The sequence below is a fragment of the Leptidea sinapis genome, chromosome 4 (assembly GCF_905404315.1).
Source record: "Leptidea sinapis chromosome 4, ilLepSina1.1, whole genome shotgun sequence".
NCBI lineage: Eukaryota > Metazoa > Arthropoda > Insecta > Lepidoptera > Pieridae > Leptidea > Leptidea sinapis.
The window spans coordinates 12,298,875-12,309,892 of NC_066268.1; the positions used below are offsets into that span (position 1 = coordinate 12,298,875).

The 11,018-nt window shown below is 34.8% G+C and overlaps 1 long non-coding RNA gene across 2 annotated transcripts; it reads right to left on the reverse strand.

The window, feature by feature from the left end:
• Positions 1-6,214: 6,214 nt before the first annotated feature.
• Positions 6,215-9,462, reverse strand: LOC126979952 (uncharacterized). Of its 2 annotated transcripts, none has more exons than XR_007732924.1 (3): positions 9,365-9,462; positions 8,935-9,127; positions 6,215-6,361 (listed from the first exon to the last, which is right to left on the reverse strand). It is a non-coding gene; the product is annotated as an uncharacterized LOC126979952 (long non-coding RNA). The 2 variants fall into 2 exon arrangements; XR_007732925.1 differs by having other exon boundaries at positions 6,215-7,061.
• Positions 9,463-11,018: the final 1,556 nt, after the last annotated feature.

The window sequence follows — 11,018 nt, forward strand, 5'->3', positions numbered from 1 at the left end:
TGTATTAACACCTTTCTGTCGGAAGAGGTTTATATTATTATACGTGTAGTGCTATTTGATACATCAGCTCGCAAGGTAGAGGTATGATTTTAAGTTGTCTAAACAGCTCTCTACAAGAAACATCGTCCGAGACGCCCACAATGGCGCGCACGGCTCGTTTCTGCATGACAGACTCGCCCAACGTCCGCGGCCCGCGCCCAGAACTCCGCACCCAGAACTCCGCACCGTAGGCGAGATTGCTGTGGACGGTAGCGTGATAGCACTATCACGCTGCGAGATGCGGTGCTGGCGAGCCGGCGTAATGCAAAGCAAGCACGACCAAGTCTAGAGCAGAGCTCATCAATGTGGACGTCCCAGGTGAGGCTACTATCTAAATAAAATCCGAGCAATTTTGTTGATTGTACCATCTCTAGTGGGGCATCGCCCGCGGTGACTGTGATATGCGGCGGTGGTGTACCATTTAGATAGAAGGACATAAAGCAAGTTTTATCTCTATTCAGAGCGAGTCGGAACCACTGCTCAAGTTTTTGAACAACTGAGTTTAGCCTCTGCTGCAACTCGTATGTTGTCGGTGCGGTGACAATAGTGGCGACGTCGTCTGACGACATAAAAACCTCTGCGTCGCCGACCGCCTCGGGCAAGTCGTTTAACAGAAGGCTGAACAGAGTGTTGGACAGACAAGAGCCCTGGGGGACTCCGAGGGTCGTGACCATCTCAGATGACCTTAAACTCCCGTTTTGCCCTACAACAGTCTGAGATCTCTTGGGCAAGAGTGGTTTTGGATGGGCCTTCATCACCAAATGCAGAAATCATCCGGTCAACACACGGTTTTTGTGTTAAACTTCGAAAGTCATAATAAATCATCGCTCTAAAATTTTCTCAAGTCAATTCCATTTTCTCAATGACTAAACAAGTTTGAAAAGATCTTGTGACAAGACCGAGAATCTTTTTTTAAATAAATAAATGGTATTCGATTTTTAAAATCAAGAAGTTTTTAATTAAAAAGATTTTAATATGACAGGAACAGTGGAAATATTCCATTCCCGATACTTTTAGTGCAGCCCTCGTATCTTAAATTTACCAGTTGAAAGATGAAATATATCAACATCTAAAAGAGTGCTGATGTACTATTGTTGTATGACACATATCTATGGAAAATATTGCGGCAACGAGATTATTTGCTTGGAACTCTAAAGCTTATTTTATTTATCAGGGAGGGTGAGTCGACAATGTTATTTAATATTTTATATTATGGTGTCTACGCCGACTGTTGAGTGATGGGATATTATGACGTTTGGTAGAAACATGAGAGTCTTTGAATACATTTCCCGATTTAATCAACTTGTTTCAATAATTTATTGAACTTTCTCAAGTCTAGTAACGCAAACCTGATAATGCGGGCTACAAACAAATTATTTCCCCAATTCATTGGGATTTGACACTTGAAATATTTTTTTTTAAATTTCACTCCTTTTTGGAGACTGGCTCGCACATTCCATGCATCCGCCAGCTTCAAGTTTTCTTTCATCGATTCACATTGCAAATTTTCTTGTATGTTTTACTTCACAGTGTTTTTATTTATTTTAAGGTAGGGAAACGAATCACGTTACAAAAATGTACAACACGAGAATTTTGATATTTGATATGGTTAAGATAAATGTTAAGGTAAATAAATATGTACAAAAAAAATAGATGAATACATTATTTACAATTTAATATTATTGCTATAAATATATCTAGAAATGTACAATATACAATATAGGCTAAACAGAACTCGGGAGGGTTTTTATAGAAGTGGGGAAAGGGACACGGATGGAAATCAAACTATCTAAAAAGGAAGTTCGGTCATATTTTGGACAGGAAAAAAATAAGTGATCCAGATCCCCAAAGTCATGTCCGCATTCACATTGTGGACTATCTATAATATGAAACCTTGCAAGGTGGGCCGGACAAGTGGTGTGTCCTAGGCGCATTCTTATCAATATGGTGGTAATGATTTTATCAAGTTGAATGACAGAGAACCATGACTTGTTAGGAATTATTTGTTGAATTTCGCAATAATTTTTGTTTTTAAATTGGCCACTTTTTGCCCATACTTTACCCCAGGAGGCCCTGAGATAAAGACCAGAAAGAACAGCTAAATCCTGAGTATATATTTTAAAGGGGAATTTGTCACCACACACTACAGCTTCATTTGCAAGTGTATCGGCTGTTTCGTTGCCTATTATGCCACAGTGGCTAGGTATCCAGACAAAAGTGACTGAAAGACATTTTGTTGAACACTTAAAGTTTACTTCTAATGTCTGCTATAATAGGAAAAAAATATTTTGATTTGAAGGGAAATCGCAAAAGAGCCTGTAAAGCACTCTTGGAATCACATATAATTAAACTATTATGAAGTTTACAAAGTAAAACATATTCTAATGCTTTGGCGATGCCAAGACATTCAGCAGTAAAAACTGACGTGTTAGATGGGCATTTTATTTTTTGGTCAATATTATATTGGGCATGATAAACTCTTACTCCTACAAAATCTTCTGACTTTTGTTTTGACGCATCGGTATAAATATGATGCCATCCTGGCCAGTTTTCTTTAACAACAGAATTAAAATAATTATTGGCATTATATTTTTCAATATTTGCAAGATAATGAACAGTCGGAATCGTAGATAAGGCTTCATATTTACATTTAAATAAATCAAGCTTTGGAGACCGATGTATCGGGTAATGAATCGATTTATACCTCAAATAACTTTTTACCAAACAAGGGAGTGGCTTGTTATTCCAATAACTTGATGATTCAATGAGATCCGAGAGAGTATTTAATTTGGTTATTTGAAAATTGTAAAACACGAAAAAATAGACGATCAGACAAAAACTGGCGCCTTAAATAAAGCGGGGGTTCGTTACACTCTACTTGTAATGCATTGAAAGGACTAGATTTCATGGCTCCAGTTATTATTCTCATAGCTTTGGATTGGATCATCAGTCACAGCCAAATAGTTCATATAGGAAAACAATCCTTAGAAATCGTCGTACACCCCCTAAATCAAATAATGGTTATGATCAAGAGGCTTATCAAAATATAATCAAAAAAATTCACACTCCTGTAGCCCAAGATGGCTGTGCATTGGAAAATACTTCCAAATTGACTATATCAGATAATATCATTCAAATAATAAAAAATAATAACCCAGTATAATATTAAAATACCGTACAACATGGCATCTATAATCGATATGTTCAACAATCCAGAAACCCTTAAAAATGGCAGTACTTCAAAAAATTCTACAATGGAACTATAGAAGTGCAGTTTCTAAAAAATCTGAAATAATATACTTAATAAACAAGTATAAGGCATGTTTATTTGCACTCTCTGAGACTTGGCTTAAGCCAGGCTCCCCTTTTAAAATCCACGGATTTTCTTGCTTAAGAGATGATAGGTCTGATGGGCATGGTGGTGCCGCTTTACTTATCAGAAACACTATCTCTTTCTATCCTCTCTCACTTCCTACCTATAGTAATTTTTCCGTGGTAGCAGCACAGATCAATAATATTTGTGTAGTTTATGTATATATTTCTTCCGCTTCTTCTTCACCTCTTCACTACTTTAACAGTCTTATCGCACGTCTTCCTCGTCCTTTTATAACCATAGGAGATTTCAACTCCCATCATATTTCTTGGGGATGTTCTATCTCTACATATTGTGGTGAAATGTTGTTAGACATACTTGATTCTCATAATATTTGTATACTTTATTCTGGTGCTCCTACCAGACGCACATAACCAAACGAAAATATTAGTGCAATAGATCTTTCTCTTTCTTCGCCAAGTTTGACTTCATGTATGGCATACGTTATCAAGCTCATATGGAAGTGATCATTTCCCAATTGTTGTTTCATTTCCGACTAATGATTCGCGTTACTTACAAAATTCTTACAGAAAGCCACGTTTGAAATATAAACTCAAAAATGAAAAATTATGGGATAAATTTAAAAGTGCCGTAGACCTTAATATTTCGAATTTACCCAATTTATCGCATGGAGTTAATGATTTTAGCAATGCATTTACAAGTGCACTACTTTAAGCTGCAGATGAAACATTCTCTTTGAAAAAGTCACCTAGTCGCCGTATCCCTTACTCCACCTTGGTGGGATAAAGAATGTACTAAAATAGTTAAATTAAGAAAAGAAGCTGAGAATCGGTACAATAGAGACACGTCAGACGAGAACTTAAGCGCCGTGTCTGATGCTATATCAAGTGCACGCAAACTACTAAAAGAAAAAAAAATGCAGGGATGGAAAAAATTTTGCCTATCCATTTCTCCTCATGTTAATCCATCTATTGTTTGGCAAAATATAAGACGATTTAGAAATGGTATCAGTGATAATCGTATTATATCATTAGCTCCAAATTTAAGCGAAACATTTCTGGATCGTCTAGCTCCCCCTTCAGTTCCGGAACACAACCTTTTTTTAAAGTAATATTGTTTCGTACATCTTCCAAAACCAATGTATCATTAATTCTACCTTCACTATGCAAGAACTACAAAGTGCTTTAACTTCGATCAAAGACTCTGCCCCAGGTGAAGATGGTATTCCATATTTCTTTTTTAGCACACCTTCGTGAAGCTTCTCTTCAGTATTACTTGGATTTAATTAATAAAATAATTCTATCGGGCAATGTTCCGCCTTCTTGGAAATCGCAAATTATTGTTCACATTCTTAAACCAGACAAGCCACCGAATCTAGCATCATCATATCGCCCAATAGCATTATCACCTGTAATCGCAAAATTTGCTGAGAATTTGGTAAAAAATCGTCTTGAATGCTTCATTGCAAATCGTGGAATACTACCCGAATCACAGTTTGGATTCAGGAAATGTAGGAGCACTTTGGATACTGTGGGTACTTTTACGACAGATATACGATTGGCGTTTACACGTAATGAATCAGCTATTGCAGTCTTTTTAGACTTGCAATCAGCTTATGATAATGTCAATCTGCATATTCTTCAATATAAACTGAATAAACTTGCTATTCCAGATATTCTAACTTTATTAAAAACCTTCTGTCAGGTAGAACAATAAAACTTGACCACCAACGGGATCAAAGTAGACTTGTGTGGAAAGGACTTCCACAAGGATCTGTACTTAGTCCGATACGTTTTAACCTATATACTCATGACTTGGAATCTTCACTTCCGAACTCTATTAACATGCTTCAATATGCTGATGATTTAGTAATATAAGACATGGGTAACACATTTAGTTCATTATGTAGCCGAATATCAAATTCCTTAGAATGTTTAAAACTTTGGATGGATGAAAATGGTCTCAGCATTTCACCTCTTAAAAGTTCGGTAGTTATCTTCACGCATCAACGTTTACATCACACAATTTCCATATTTTAAGATAATCGTCGAATACCAACTAATAACCATGTCAAGTTTTAGGCAATGGTTTTAGATTCAAAATTGACAGAAATGGCTCATTGTGAATACGTAATTACCAAATGTGAAAAGCTTCTTAATTTAATGAGATGCCTCTCTGGTGTTTGGTGGGATGCACATCCGTTTTCCCTGAAGCTACTTAACAATGCTACAGTACGGAGTATCCTTGATTACGGAACCTTCTTGTTAGAACCCTGTAATTTAGCAGGTCTAAGAAAACTAGATTCTATCCAATCAAAAGCTATGAGAATAATAACTGGAGCCATGAAATCTAGTCCTTTGAATGCATTACAAGTAGAGTGTAACGAACCCCCGCTTTATTTAAGGCGCCAGTTTTTGTCTGATCGTCTATTTTTTCGAGTTTTTCTACTTTTCAAAAAGCCCCTTGATAACCAAATTAAATACTCTCACGGATCTCATTGAATCATCAAGTTATTGGAATAACAAGCCACTCCCTTGTTTGGTAAAAAGTTATTTGAGGTATAAATCGATTCATTACCCGATACATCGGTCTCCAAAGCTTGATTTATTTAAATGTAAATATGAAGCCTTATTTACGATTCCGACTGTTCATTATCTTGCAAATATTGAAAAATTTAATGCCAATAATTATTTTAATTCCGTTGTTAAATAAAACTGGCCAGGATGGCATCATATTTATACCGATGCGTCAAAATAATGCTGTAGTTATCCTACTTGGTAGGTACATAAGTTTAGTTGGCATTTATACATATAAGTAATGAAATAGAAGTAAAACGAAAAGAATATTATGAATGTTTATTTAATATTTTTTCATGGTCTACCGGATTCATTCACAATTCGCTGTTTTGAGCTTCGGTGACCGCTGCTCTTTTGTATGGCCGCAGCTCGTCGTTACCGAATCCAGGTATCCACACATTCGATTGTATTTCTGCAATTATATATTCCATTATACTGTAGAAAGTGACAGGTGTCGAGGGTGAAGATGACTATAAAAGGCGCCGTCTCCCTGGCATGGTGTCGACATTTCTGCCGCAACCAATGACGAGTTAGGCCCTAACCGTTAGGCGGTTAGGGCATTACACTGCCCAATTTTTATCCGAATATTAATTTGTGGCTGTATTATTATTATTAGAAGCTTAACGAATCGATGCTTTTAATTTTAGAGTTAATTATTTTGTTCTTAGCTTGTTTGTGAATTTTTAGTAGGTTGTATTAAAATTTCATACAAAAAAAACTCTTATTTCCTAGAATATAATAAGGTGCATCAGGGTAACTTGGGATACAGGCAGGGACGTGCATTAGATTTCCAGCGCGGTAGGCACTCGAAAATATAAAAAAAAATAGTTCCTGTTAGGTATAAGGATAAATATAAGTTCACTTACCAACATTTTTCTGCCGTTCTGTCAGATTCATCGTGTTTTTTAGAAATTTTGTCAAATTATGCAAGTCACCGTAACCAGTATCATTCCACACAGTTTTCGTTGCAGAAAATAAACAGCAGGGGAAGCAGATCAATAAATTGGAATGGCGGCATCTAGCTAGCCAAGTGTATTTTTCGTAATACTTGGTATTGAAATATCTTATAATTTTACCTTTTTGTTGAGTTAAACTAATATTTTTGCATTGGTCTATAAAGAGAAACAATTTTTTTTTTATCTACGAACGAAAATTGTGCAAAAGGATAGATACCTAATGTATGTAAACAAAAAGTATTTTCGCCACAATCTAGACACTGGAATTCCTCCATTATGTTTTAATTCCTTACTAGTTACCTATTTTAAACACAAAACAAACAGCAACTTCTTTTTCCAATATAAACACTAAATATAAATAACAATAAACAAATCAACACAAAACTAATAACTAATGTAATTAGCTTAATTATTCACGCCCGTATAAGTACACGAATGACGAAAACACAACAACTAAAAAAATGGCGCTGTCATTGTTGATAAGTAATCAATATATTTTTTTTTCCGGAAATGTCATATTTTATATCTCACAATCATGAATCACGTCATGTGCGATGTCAAAACTCATATGGGAGCGCAATAAGGTTGAAACTCGGACACTAAGCGAACGAGACACGTCATAATAATTACTCATAAATCATAATGTACGTATAATTTCAGTCGTTGGTTTATTTCGTGACAGCTGCGGTTGTCATTTCGAAGTGTCATAAGCCTGCCTTACCCCGGATGTGTTAAAGATGTCAAATTGCGATGTTCATATTTAAGAACGATATACATAGTAATTGTATATTTTTTGCTGTGGTCGTATTACCTTGACAAATAAATTTTGTTATAGAAAGTGAACGTATTCTACTAGCCCTCAGTAAGCATTATCGGAACTGCCTACTTTACGTATTTAGTATATCGCGTAACGAAAAACTTACTGGTTGGGTGTTCAATAGAAGTTCGATTATAGAATAAAAGAACTAAATTTATCTGAATTATCTTGGAATCTAGTGTAGGTATATTAATAAGACTCTAAATATGGTAGGTAGGCTATTCCCATTGGCATACATTGAATGCAAGCCTCTGGATACAGGGTAAGTCAAGATAATTTAAAAAACTTCTAAACAGCGATAGGCCACCTTGCTCTGCCCCTCGAGAAGGGACTCAGCTAGCGAAGCGACGTATTTAACGTGGACTGTGATTATATCGTAATTCACTTTCGACTTCGACTTCAATGTAGATTGTAGTCTCGCGACGGTCTTTCTTCAATCGGTCACCAAGATCATAAGCGGAATTGTTGAAGGAACTATGACGTTAGAGTTGAGCGGCAAATGCTGTGCCTCATTTTTATAATTGTGGTCATGTTTCAGTAACTTAACCACTGGCATTTGTAGCATCTCTGTAATTAAAACATTAGGATGTTGTTCAAGAGGGTCTTTGTGTTACACCCAGTACCGCTCAATACATTTCTTTGATCCTTATCAGCAACAGAGTCCATTGGTTCAATAATGGATGTAATGTTTTTGAAAAATCATTCTGGTCAATTTCCGTCAAAAGTTCAAGAAATTTATAAAAACTAAATAGTCAGATATTGTTTTCTCATAAATCGAGGGCATGACTCCTTTCACGACTTTTCTCTAAGACTTGTAGTTTCCGACTTGGCCATCACCTCCCTTCTAAAAAAACCACACTGTATAATGAAAACCTGTGAGGTGTTCTGTGAGGTAAAAAGATAATAAATGGTATAATGAGTGTGGCAGTTAATTATTTAATTTAATTGTTGGCCCCTTAGGCCAAACACAGTCGAACACCTGTTGGATGTTGAGAGATAGGTGACTTTTAGAAAGGTGAACACACATTTTTTAAGGTACCCATATAGTATTAACCTGAAATATTATGATTATTTGTTGTTTTTGCAATAGTTAAATCTCAATAGTCTCTGTCAAAAATTTAGGCCCTTATCACTCAGTGTTATTGAGATATAACCTGATAACACAGATTGTCATTTAGATACAGAACCCTAAAAAATAATTGTATTTCTTACATAATTGTTGTAGAACATCCTTTAACTCCACAGCAGATGCTTGTCTCTTCTTAGCAACAGAGCAAGATCCATGTACTACAGCATGCATAAAGTCATCAGCTAAATTAAGCAAAACTTCCTCAACCTCTCCATCTATTTGTACTGTTGGGTCAACTTCTCGGACTAACTCTTGCAACTTTGCTCTGGTTAAAGGCTAAAAATTAAAAAAACAACTAAAATTCTTTGAGTGTATATACTGCAGTAATGAAAACACATTTTTAATAAAATTATATGTTATATACAAATATAATATGATTACAGTGGATATAGCTGCGGGAAACTAGACACAACATTTTTATAAGAAATTTCAAATACAATTTATAGCACTATGTGCAGTCTCTATGATGTGTATAGGAACTTACTTCTAAATATATATATAGAAATGACCCACCTGTGATCCTTGATCTCCACTTTGGTTATTTTTATTAGAAACTTGTGATTGGCTTACAGTGCTATGCTGTGCAGGTGAACCTTCTTCTTTGCTCGTCTTCGTTGTCGTCGTTTGCTTGCCGAGATCGATTTATTCGGCATATCTTCTTTGTATAAGTAATTTATTCAATTACAATACTACCGTTGTTAATACTTTATAAATATAACAAAAAATTTAAACACAAACCGTATAAGGTAACAACAAAAGCTCAGAGTTCAATTTGAAACTGAATAAAGTAAATTCTTCTTTGATTATAATTATTGTTTTGAGAAATTCAATTTTATTGTGATAGTTTACAAAATTATGGGATATTACAACTCAAATTCATATGTACACTATATCAGTACGTGTTCAAAATATATTTAAGACAATATGTTATTATCAAAATTTATTGAAAAAACAAACTATTTCCACAACTCTTTGATGATTTGACACTTGAAAAATTCATCCATCAGACTGCAATGAAATGTCATATGTAATTTTTTTTATTTAGAACATTGGCAATGAAGAATTATCTATTTTAGGTTTCCATTAGATCCAATACTAAAAAAAATGGATAAAAGCAACAGGTCGAACAGATTTATGGTAACCAAATAAGAATTTCTTCAGTCTTCTTTGGTGCGGCACATAATAACATAAAATGTAAACAAACAGATGTTTGAAGGTGCAGTTAAAATTTATTCACCTCGTCACAAGTGCGACACAAGCACATCTCACCTATAACTATGTATGTAGTTACAAATCTACCTTAGCTGACACCGACTCCAAAATTTACAGTAATTATTGTAACTACATCATATTGTCGTAATAATTTGATTGACTATAAGGTAGTCTAATAATTATCATTTTATTTTACTTAGGAGTACTCTAAAAATATTTTTTTAGATACGATTATTAATATGTAGAAGAAAACGCAATATTTTTTTACTTCCTAGTGCCTTTTATATTGTTATATTGTTTTTTAAAGATTATTTTGAAGTCGGTTGTTTTTAGATTTTTAGTGAATCTTAGGAACACCAACTTATTCGTCGGAATAATATACCAAGACCTACTAAATATGCTTCCCATATGAGACAGCGCTGTTTTAATGAAACCAACGAAGTCAGGGAGATTCGCCTATCTCAATAGAGGAAATCTTCCTCGAGGACAATTTCAAATGAACCTGCGAATAACACAAAAATAGATAGTACGTTACGTTATGGTGCAAAGCAGCAACGATACATAAGCGCATTGCAATATGATAGACAGTTAAAAACTCTGCCACAGATAAGGAGTAAAGTAAGCCGTTCAGGGGTTCCATTATATTAATAGCAATATATATATAGCAATCTCCTGCACATACAGTAAAATAAGCGACAACCATAATTTAAACACTATAAATAATTACAAGCTTATATTGCCGCTTAATAGGCTCTGTAAAATAAATAATTCTTTTGCATGCAATGGTATTAACTTTTACAATAAAATGCCAAAAAATGTATATGAATTATCAATAAATAAATCTCTAATTAAGTGCAAACTTATCTCGAAGGCTTATTACAGTATTGAAGATTACGTAAACGATAGTACAATTTGGAATTGAATAGTATTGTAGTTGTTTTTTTATGGATTTTGT